The sequence below is a fragment of the Lepidochelys kempii genome, chromosome 3, assembly GCF_965140285.1.
Source record: "Lepidochelys kempii isolate rLepKem1 chromosome 3, rLepKem1.hap1, whole genome shotgun sequence".
Lineage (NCBI taxonomy): Eukaryota > Metazoa > Chordata > Testudines > Cheloniidae > Lepidochelys > Lepidochelys kempii.
This window is the reverse complement of record NC_136382.1, coordinates 157,620,216-157,631,999: the sequence shown is the minus strand read 5'-3', so window position 1 is coordinate 157,631,999 and position 11,784 is coordinate 157,620,216.

The following is an 11,784-nucleotide window of genomic DNA, read 5'->3' as shown; positions in this document are numbered from 1 at the left end:
TGGCTTTGCTCCTGCACAGGATTTGCTGCAGTGCTGGGCATGGTCAGATTGCAAACTGCAATCAAGGACGCAGTCATCTCTGGAGTGGGAAAGGATCAGGGCACAGCGGCCTCTAGAGGGAGACGCAGGGATCTCGATTAGCAGATTACACAAAGACACGGTTTATTGATTTAAAAATACTTCGTTTTTCATTTTTAATCTGGCATTCACTGGCATAGCTCCACTGACTGCAATGGTGATGTGAAGAGGCATGCCAGGTTAGAATCTGGACCATAATGTATGTGTATTATGGTGCTTTTCATCCCAAAGAATCTAGAATGACAGAGCTCTTTAACTCTGTGTGTGTGTGTGTGTGAGAGAGAGAGAGAGAGAAGCCTTGTGATCTCTCATACTGCCCCTCAAATGTACCTCAATTCTGACCCACAGGAATGACCTCTGGGTATTGACCTTGAGAGGGTAGTTCAGTTTCCAAGGCCTGTTTGGGGTCTGGTATCTTCGCATAACCTGCCAGCAAGGAAGCTTGTATTGTGGTGGATTTCATTTTTATATGTGTCAGCAGCCACTAGTGTGGCTCTCCCTGATCTGTCTTATGTTTGCATTGGCACCATACCTGCCAGCTGAGTAGTATAGTTCATTGGCAGTTTAGCTCTTCTGTTAGCAAACTTATTATTTTTCTTTAATTGTGTTACATTACAGTAGGGTATATAACTGTGCAATTAAAATATGAGCTATATTAATCCAGCCTGTCTACCATATACCAAAAAGATGGCTGGCATGGTACAAGAAAACCATGGCAAATATTTTCAAACTAGGGTGCCTAGAGGTAGGGATCTAGCTCCACATTTAGCCACCTAAATAAAAGGGGGCTGATTTCCAGAGGTGCCAAGCAGCCTTCTCCCAGTGAAGTCACTTTGAAGCTTTACAGGTCCTCTGGAACCTCCTGTAAAGCGGGCCCCTTTTATTTAGATGCCTAAATGTAGAGTCAAGTGCTTGACTTTGAATATTTTAACCTATAATCTTACAGTAATAACTAAATATTATTTAACAGGACAGTTAAATTTGGTTGGCCCATAATCTGAGTAACTTTTCCCCTTTAAATGTTTTTAATGCAAAATAACCCTCAATAAAACCAGCCAATGGGAGCTGCAGAGCTCGCATTTGGGGCAGGGCAGCGCGCAGAGCCTATCTGGCTGCCCATGCATCTAGGGGCCACAGGGACCTGATGGCCGCTTCCAGGAGCCGTGCGGAGCTAGGGCAGGCAAGGGCCTGCCTTAGCCCTGGGCCCCCACTACGTCACCGACCGGACTTTTAATGGCCTGGTCGGCAGTGCTGACTGGAGCCGCCAGGGTCCCTTTTTGACTGGGTGTTCTGGTCGAAAGTGGATGCCTGGCATCCCTAGCCGGGACCCAGCATAAAAGCTGGGGTTCTGCAGCACCACCTGGACCCCTAGTTCCTGTGCCTATGCCTCCACTGAGGGTGTGTCTACACTACCATTAAGTCAATGTAACTTGCATCACTCCGGATGTGAAAAAACCACTCCTGAGCAACGTAAATTACGTTGACGTAAAGCGGTGTCCACACCATGCTATGTCGGCTACTGCCGCCAATGTAGCATGGTAGTGAAGACAAACCCTGAGTCCTTTGCCAAGAACGCTGTCAGGAGGCATTTTTGGAAAAAGCTCCCAGCTGTCAGGAGACTTTTTTGGAAAAGTGTCAGAAGCTCTGACACCTTCCCAGCAGGTGGTGGGTGGTTCGTATAACAGTGAAAAGAGTCCCTAGGCCAAATTCCAGCTAAATTCAAGAATCCCTCAACCAAATGTGTTTAGCATAAACAACTCCAACTCTGCATGAAAGGCAATTGATATATATCTGCTGAAGCTAGGGCTGAATTTGGCCCTCTGTGTCTGCCATACGGTATGACAACAAACAATCCTTGCATTTGAATAAGAATGAGCAAGTTAGGGATAATAGGATCGTCAGGGTCTTAGATGTGGTTATCCTTTCCTAGTAATCTCCAGTGAAGAGGCACCCTTGAAGGCCAAAACTAGTGTCTGACCACCAGTGCTAGTGTTTACTCCAACCACACAAACTAAGAGATTCCATAAATGTAACTTCTTGTGAAAGTGGGATCATCTTAAAGGTCGGGGTGAAATTCTGCCCCAGTGAAGTCAATGGGCCAAGATTACACTTACATTATTCACTTGTTTCTGTTGTATCTATCTTTTGTGAAGAATATAAAAGATCTACATCTGCCCCGAGGGCCGGTTCCATTGTCTTTTGGCTACTAAATATTTGATAATAAATTTGGGTTATTTTTTTCCTGTTGGTTAAGCATTTTGTCATCTCTGGTTGCTTCCATTCTATGATCTGATTTATTTGTACAAGTAGTTCTTCCGGCTGGTCTCCCAATCTAGCATAGAAGTTGGATAGTTCAGAATCCAAGTGGTGATTTATCTGTTCTGCAAGGATATCCATTGTGGCAGTAAATTATATTGTTATTGCATTTCCTGCAGAAGATCAAGGTTCTTACTTCAGTTTCTTCAGTAGTTATTAGAGATGGTGCAAAAGTAGAATTAAAACAAACAAACAACTTTAAAGCAATTGTATCTCAACTGAAAATTTTTGCAAAACTATGCTGATTTCTTCAGAATTTTTCATTTTCAAAAATGATTGTGCGTTAATTTTTTTTTCTCTAAAATTTTTAAAAATGGATAATGCTGAAGAAATCAACATGGCTTTTGCAAAATTTTCCTGTTATGTTAAAAATGGCCAATTTCATCTCCTAGTTGTCTCTACCATTCAAGAACGGTACACTTGCGAGGCCATTCTAGTATCTACCCAGCTGTTTTTGCATGGCTGGACTCTTCCACTTTACAGTCTGTGTTTGTGATTGCCTTGCTTTTCACAAACTAAGCCACACTTAGCCCGGTCAGGCCTTGGATGGGAGACAACTGATGAAAATCTAGATTCAGAGATTATAAAGCAGAAAGGGACCACTGTGATCATTTAGTCTGACCTCCTGCATAGCACAGGCCATAGGACTTTCCTGAATTCTTGTTTTGAACTTGAACATATATTTCAGAAAAAATATTCAATCTTTATTTCAAAATTGCCAGTGATGGAGAATGAACCCCAACCCCAGGTAAATTGTTTCAATGATTAATTTATGCCTTATTTCCAGTCTGACTTTGTCTAGCTTCATCTTCCAGCCATTGGATCTTTTTACACCTTTGTCTGGTAGACTGAAGAGCCTATTATCAATTTTTTGTTCCCTATTTATGGATATATAACCGGTGATCAAATCACCCCTTAATCTCTTCATGAAACTAGATGCTGTAGAAAGTGGTGTTGGTGATTCAGAAGCACTGAATCTATGCCCCATGATGATTGTGCTAAGTGTCCCAGTGCTTCCAGAGGTACTGTCTTTCTAGTGAGATGTAGGACAAAGGTCCTGACCACCAGTAACATAAGAGCCCATTGTACTGCTCGTAAGAGAGAGATGTTAACCTCCATGTCTCTGTTAAATTCTGCTTCTGGTATTACATCTTGCCAACGTAAATTCCACTTGTAGTTTCAAATGGATACTGTTTTCTTTGTTTCCTGTTTAAACCTGTTACTTATGTTGATTTTAAATAGCTACAAGACTCCACTCCAGGGTGGATATATTTTAGTGCTGGGTGAAGTGATCATTATTTGTATGTATCCTTTGTTTATTCCATAGTGACATAAGGAAGCTTAATTTTTTAATATCCATAAGATTGTTGGATGAAAAATGCTAGGCAAATACTAATTCTTTGGGTCTAACAGCCAGTGTGATTGTCTCTATTTCTATCTTAACAGTATAGGCATTAAATAACAACCACAAACTTTCTGTGTCTAAGTTCTCATTCTGGTTACGTTTTTCAGGTAGGTGGACATATCATTCCTCAGGAGATAAAGCTCACTGGGAGTCAAGTATTTGGCATTCTGTCTCTGAACCTGCCATAGAATTTCTTGTGATGCCTCATGCAAGCCATCTAACCTCTGTGTCTTCGTTTTCCCATCTATAAAACAGGGACAACACTTCACAGGGGCGGTATCAGCATATTGTGCTGCTTTGGATGAAGGCAGCTACAAACGTTTGCTGAATGAAGGAGAACAAATGCTAGGTACAATGTGGGTAGATCCAAGAACTACCTGGGTACTACTGGGGGAGGCAGCATGATCTGGTGGATAGAGATTGATGCTAGGAGTCAGGAGTTGTGTTCTGTTTCTCACTCTGCCACAGACCTGCTTGCGTGATCTTGGGCAATTCACTTCACCTGTGCCTTAGTTTCCCCTCCAAGTTTTTGTGTGTTTAGATTGCAAATTCGTTAGGTTTCTCTCTGTGTTTGTACAGAACCTAGCACAACAAGTCTCTGATTTCTAATGGGCCCGTAGGTGCTTTACATAATACAAATTGTAATAGTAATTACAATATTTTACTCAAACAGCTCTACACAAACACTACATCGCCTTCCTGGAAGTGATGTCCATATAAAAGCCTGTTCTCTTTCCCACTTTCTGTGCAGTGGAGGGGCTTGGAGAAAATACTGCTTGTCCAAGGAATGTGGTTTAGCCTGGTCTAAAACTGACAGATAAATACAGCTGCCGTATAAAACAAGTCATATGATCAATGATGACATGAACCTTTGTGGGTTATCTATAACTGTTCCTGATACCTCTCTTTAAATACCTAGTGCAGCATTTTTAAGGACATATCCCTATTAAAATAACATGACTGTACAATGTGAAATTCACTATCAGGCTTCCGTGACAGCTTGCCACATTAAAGTGACTAGGCAGTGTCTGAAACTAAAGCTATACAAAGACAAAACAATGTTAAAACTGTTGTTATTAACAGGGTTATTATGGCTAAGTGGCTCCAAAATAGAGCTGGACAGGAACTGGAATTTCCATTTTTTCAGAATATTCAGTGATTTCAACATTTGTTTTTGTTCTGAATAGGGACAACCAGAAAGAATTTGGAAAATTCCCACAAAATGATTTTTTTCCCAGAAAATATTTTGGGTCATTTGAAATATTTTATTTAGATAAGATAGATGTCTCTCGTTGATTTTGCCTTTTGCCTTATAAAAAGACATTTTTATATAAAATAAAAAACCTCAAAACCAAAAATTTATTTTGAAACAAAAAATCAAAATGTTCGATTCAGAAATGTCAAATGAAAACATTAAGATGTTATCAAAATACCTTTTTTCTTTTTTTTTCCAAAATGAAATTTCATTGAAATTGGCACATTTCCATGAAAAAAATCGGTTTCAACAATACAGCATTTTCCAATGGAAAAACAATCTGTGGAAAAGTTTTCAATCAGCTCTACCTCCAAGCTTTGTTGTTCTGCATTGTGCAATACAGTCTGCCTCTAATGAACAATATGCTCTTTTAAAATGTACATTGTCCCCAATAGCTGTGATGTTGACGAAAGCGATGCTGTTAAGGGAACTTCAATAAATAGTAGAAGAGAGAGCAAGAGAGTTTATTGCAGGGTATTTACAGAGATTATTAGTATAAATTGGTCAATACAATGGAGCAGATTTTGCTCTGTTACACAGGTGTAAATCCAGTACAAGTACGTTGAAGTCAGCAGTCTGTAACAGAATTACACTGGTTTTACTCTGATGTATCAGAGCAGAATCGGGCTCACAGCATTTATTTTGTGTGTTTTTACTTATTGTACTGATGCAAACTTGTAACCATTCCTATAGCTGGTCAGAACAATTCCATCTAAATATTTAAAAAATAAAAACAACTTCATAAGTTTTGTTTGTTTTCTGCCCAGTCCTAACTAACCACAACAGAGAATCTAGTTAAAAATGTATGCAAAACAAATTAAAGTGATCTATTAAGAGACTAGTCATCCAGGTATAACATATTATGTATGTGTTTATAGAACCTCAAGATAACTTTACCTGCCTAGTGCCGATCAGAGGTTTGACCTACTTCACTAGTGTCTTGAACCGTAGTCAAGACATGAAATATGCATTTTGCAGTTCATATTTAGTATAGCTGAAAAGATCTGACAATCTTCCAAATGGGGAGAATGTGAACATGTCATCTGCTAGTATTATTAGGAAAGTCAAGGTAGAAGATTTGGTTGAATTGTGCTCATCCGATACTGAATTAAGTTTCCAATCCTGCAGCTGTCCGTGTCTGTGAGCCATGAATTGCGGGACAGGGGTCTAAGACTCTTGTTGTGAAAGTTAAGCTAACTAACCACTATAGCTGAGAAGTCAGACTCTTACAAAAGGAGCTTTGTATTATGAACCACTAAGCTAATCACAGATGTCACAGGCCAAACAAATAAGAAACAAAATGCATGTCCTCCACTTTTATGAACAGAAAGTTCCCCAGTTTGGGGTCTTTGTTTCAGCAAAATGAGCCCACAGCCTCTCACTTTTTTCAGACATTTTTCAGAGGTGTCTACCCCCCAACCTTTACAAAGGTTTTTAAAAAAAATGGCTTACTTGGTGACTCCTTCCAGAAGGGAGACCGTCTGTTCTGATGGTCTCTCAAAGTCTTCTCACCTTGTGGAAAGTAGAGCGGGTTGAAAAATAAGGCAGAAAAAAACTGAGAAAAATGTCAGAATAATTTTTGTTTAATTTTTCCCACCTATTAATTGAAAAGTTTAATCCAGTTTGTATTGTTTGTTTGTTTTGTTAATCTTTTGAAACAGGACATTTTCAGATGTGATTATGTTGGTTAGGTTAGTCATATGGTAACAAAAATTATATAAAAAGTTTGTAAAAATAATTTTTGAGAATGCCTTATTTTAAAAAAGATTTTAAAATTGATAAAAGTTTCCAAAAAACAATGAGTTTTCAAGAAAAAATGTCTGTGTTGAGAACAGGGCAGTTTTCAATAAAATGGTTTGATCAGTACTAGTGGAAAGGTCACAGTTTATATACTCCCCTTTTTTTCCACTGTGCCTTGCCAGAAGCTAGTGTAACCCACTAGTCAGTCCATGTTATGTGTCCCAGATACAGAGGGGATGTCAGTCTGTTACAGCACCCAGCTACTGAGGTTGGTTTTTCAGCTCAAGCTGTAGCAGCTGGTGCTTTTAGCTCTGTAGGCCCCTGGTTCAATCTCTTCTGTTAAGATGGTGGACATCACATAAATGGGGCAGCTGTCTAGGCTTGCTAGATAAGGTATTACTAAGGTATGAAGAAAGATGGTGGAATCAGGACCTTTAGTTTTCTTAATCTTATAACACCCACATTCCTGTAAAATAGGAGGTGAGTCTTTGGGTTTGAACACAACATTGTCAAGATTCAGCTAGTCTCACTTAAGGTTACATCGATGCACAGTGTCGATGACACAGTGTTTTGGGATTTTGTTTTTTCTCCACTTCCCTGTTGTGTTGGTAGGTGTGTCTTCTGTTGATGCCATCTGAGGTCGAGGCAAGGTGAGCACAGCACCTCATTTTGAAAACAACCCCTGATTCATTCAGTCCCATAAACTCATGGCTTTTTGTCTCTTTTCCAGGAGGTTTGAGGAAGGAATGTATTAAGAAAAAACCCACTTCCTATCAGGAAAATCACAGAGGCATGAGTCCTGTTCATTACAAATCATTAATGCCTAATGACAAGTGTCAAAGAGTTCAAGTAGCAATGGGTGCAGAATGAGCAGGGGCTAGGCAGGGGTGCTGGAACAATTTGTATAGTGGGGGTGCTGAGAGCCATTGAACCAAACTGCAAACCCTGTAGATAATGGAGTGTCACTTCAAGCCAGGGGGTGTGGCAGCACTTATGGGGCTAGGTGGGAGGTGAGGGGTAATATGGTTCCCCAATGTTAAACCAGTCATTAAGGAGAAGGAGAGTTTCCCTTGCTACATTTTTACCTATGGACCAAGGCTCTCCATATCCCAGTGTTAGGAGTAATGGAGGGAGAAACACAAAGTAGCTGAGGTGGAATGGAAGAGAAAAGGAGATAAAGGCAATAGATGGAAGGGAGGGAGATTTTTGAGCTGCAATGGAGAGACAGAGAGGAAGTGTGTGTGTAGGTGGGGACAATTTCCTTTTGGGGTGTCTAGATCCCACATAGCAACTGTTCCTCTACCCTTCCTCTCTCCACTGCTCTGCCCTTCCACTGTCTCACTCCATTGTTCCCTATGTTCCTGCATCCTCCTTGCTTCAAGTGGAGGAGGTTTCTAGACAGTCACAGCAGACCCCTTCCGCAGACTATGAGCCCCTCTCTCTGCTGGTGGCAGGATGTGTAAGCAGGTGGGCCTGGGCCTGGTCAAGGTGTGGAAGAGCCAGGGGAGCATTAACAGGCAGGGGGGTCAAGGTCTCAGCGAGCCATGGAATCTGAATTCCCCTTTGGTCTTGGAGATGGCCCCTGTCATGCAGTACACTGATGGGTGGGGCAGTGTGGAGGAAGCTGCACTGCGGCTGTTCGTGCTGTACCTAATTCTTCTTCCCACCTGTCAAGCCAACACATTTCTAAAGCAGCAAGGAAACCTTGAGCTGCCTATTTTCTCTTGCAAAGATTGTCCTGTCTGGCTAGGAATTAATATTGCATTTGATGGTATATTCATATGATTGATAAATCAATTATCATTCATTTTTTTTAAACACGCAGAGCAATAAAAAGACTGGTAAGATAAGATGGTTTAATTTTAATACTTGTAAAGAGACAACTTGTAGCTGTGATAATCTCAGCCCAGCTTCTACTGGCTTGGTTTGCAGGAGATTTCTATTGGAGCAGCTGTCTAGATTACCAGTATGAACATTGGCTGCCATAATATGCTGGACACAAGCACTGCAGCATGTGAATAGGTAACTCTATTAACTGGTAAAGTCAAGGATGTGCAGTTGGCAAACAAAGCCAGAGGGCCTCTTCCTGCTTGTTAATATCTTAGTATCATTTACATTATGATGGGGCCTGAAGACCCTATTGTGCTAGACACTGTACATACACAAGTGTGAGAGAGCCCCTGCCCCAAGAGCTTACAATCTGAATAGAGAAAGTAAAGTATTATTAACCCTGTTTTACATAGGGGTGACAGAGGCACAGTGACATAGAGTTACGTGCTGAAGGTCACACACAGTGAGTTTGCAGAACAGTCAAATCTCATCAGCTCCATGCCACAAGACCAACCCTCTTTTAGTCACAAGACCATCCTTTCTGTCTAGTAAGCTGACAGGGTTTGACCATAGCTATTGAATAATTCTGATGCTTTGTATGGTGGTAGCAGAAGATCATATCCCTGGAATTTCCATTTTTTTTCAGAAACTGCACTTGTCTTAATCATCAACGTGACACAATTCAAAACACCGTGCTGTCTCAATCCACTCTGAGCTGGAGTCCCTTCCTGAGAAGAAAAATCCAATGTAAATGCATTTGGACAGAGTCAAATAAATCCACTCATCATGCGTTATCAGCGGGGTGTGAACAGTGTCACCTGTTTTATCTTTGAGATTTGGTAGAGAAACAACTATACAAACAAGGAAACTGCCTGCCATTTAAACCATGGATGTGTCAGTTTCTGGTAAAAGGTGGCTGACTGACATGTTCTTTCACGTCCACCAATGGGACCGGGACATTGCCTCCTGGGCAGGTCTCCAGAAAATGCCTATTATTGCTCAATACCACGAAACTGATTTTCTTTCCCCTTTCTTATGCTTGATAGGTGGAAACAAAGTATCAGATTTGCATAGACAGGATATACCACATGCATGCGTATACAGTGTGCGTATATAAAAACAGGTGCCATTAGAGTGGTGTTGACGGTGGAACGTTACTGTTTCTTGTGAGGAAGCAAAGCCACCTGGAAGAAGGTAGGACGTTTAATTTGTAAGTGATAGAGTGATTTCGTGCTGAAGTTCAGAGGCTGCCTGGTGCCTGCATGCACTTATGAGGATTAGGATTTTCCAAGTGGAGGAGGGGAGCGCAGCACTTACTTGTCTTTTGTCATGCTTGGATGAAGTTCTTTTATCAGCTCAAATGGGCATATTTGCAACATGTTGCAACTAGCTGTACTGAACAGAGAAGCTGCTGCTGCTGTTCTTTGCTCTTCAACAGGAGATGGGAAAGAAAGAGAAATCGGGGTGTTTTCATATCGGATCATTTCAAACAGAGCAGGTGCAAGCCATGATAGACCGGCTCGATCAAATGATCTGGGTGCCACACATCAAAGGCTCTTGCCCACCAAATTCCTGGGAATGGGGTGTGTGTGAGGGGGTGACTAATCTACACCTTGTGCACACTTCCATTTCAAGATCAAGAGCTATGCATTTTGGGGACACTTTAGGCTACATTTGCCCATAATCCATGCTGCAGAGATAGGAAGGGCCCATTGACTGAATTGAAGTTATATGTGCTCGGCGCCTCTGATCATCACGACCGTTATTAAGGTGCCTAAGTATGGATTTAGGTGCTTAACTACGAGCACTGCAGGCCAGATCTGCAGATGTAAAAGGCTTATTTTCATGAGTTTCCATGGGGCTTAGGTGGCATCTGATGATCTGAATGGTCATTTGAAACTTTCAGCCAAGGTGCTTAAAAGCTGCTATGTGACTCTCAGCATGTAGACTGATCGGCTGAGCTTTTGAGAACCGTGCAGGCAGTTCAGCCCTGCATCTTTTATTAAGATCAATAGAAGTCTATGGCCAAATCCCTGGCACTGCTTTGAAAATCTGGACGTCAACAGAGGTCACTCTTAACGCTTTAGGGCAGTGGTTTAAGCACTGAGGATTTGGAGCAAGGTCTTTAACCTTGAAGTGCTTTAGTTCACTTAAACAAACAAAAGGCAGTGATTCTTTTCAGAATAACTTTATTTGCTAAAATGTATTTGAAGTAATGGGAACCAGCATTAGAGTTTTGGTACCAAAATACCCACACGCTTGTTTAATCAAAGATGGGGTGTTGTGCCTGCAATGTTGTCTTCACAATGTATTATTGTGCGCTAGCAACTTTTACCAAAGCCTAGGAAACTCAGCCTCCTTGTGAGGTTTCCAGATTGACTACTGGTGTTTTGTTTTGATACCTAACATTCTGCTATGATGGATGAGCCAGCAATAAAAGACAGGACTATAGCATTGTCCACTAAATTCACTTTTTAGCACAGAGACGTTTGTTACACCGCTAACAGCTACAGACTTAGGGGCAGATCATTAGCCAGCGTAAAGCAGTGTAGCTTCATTGACTTCAATGGAGCTAGGCTGGTTTACATCAGCTGACGATCTGGCCCCTGAAAACAACCTGCTCCAGGATCCTGTCTGTGCCAGTGGGAACTCTGTATGTGGAATGAAGGTAGAATACAGCACTTTGTATGTGGAATGAAGGTAGAATACAGCACTTTGGCTGGCTTCTGAATTTTGAGGCGCTATCAATGGGGAAAGCATATCAACTTGAGTTCCTTGATGAGAGCAACATTTGAACCTGGAATGTCTGATTCCAAGTGAGTACGGTTTCTGAGGTTACTGTGACACAATGAAATTTAATTTTGCAGAGTATCTGCTGCAGAAGAGCCTCCCAAATGCTCACCTTCTCATTACTGCCTGTGAGACACTTTTCTTTCAAGACTAATTCATTTTTTCAGTCTGTAGTAGCATAACCAGGGTCCCTTAGGAACTTCCTGGTTATCACTAAGATGTGCACCTGGGCTGAGTGGACATTCCCAATCGCAGTAGGAATAGAACTCAGATTCTCTTGCTCCATGCGCAGGGGGCTCTGCCATTTGAGCTAAAGGATGATGTTCTGTTAGCTTTTAGCTTGGCTGCTAAAGGAAATCCAATAGGCATG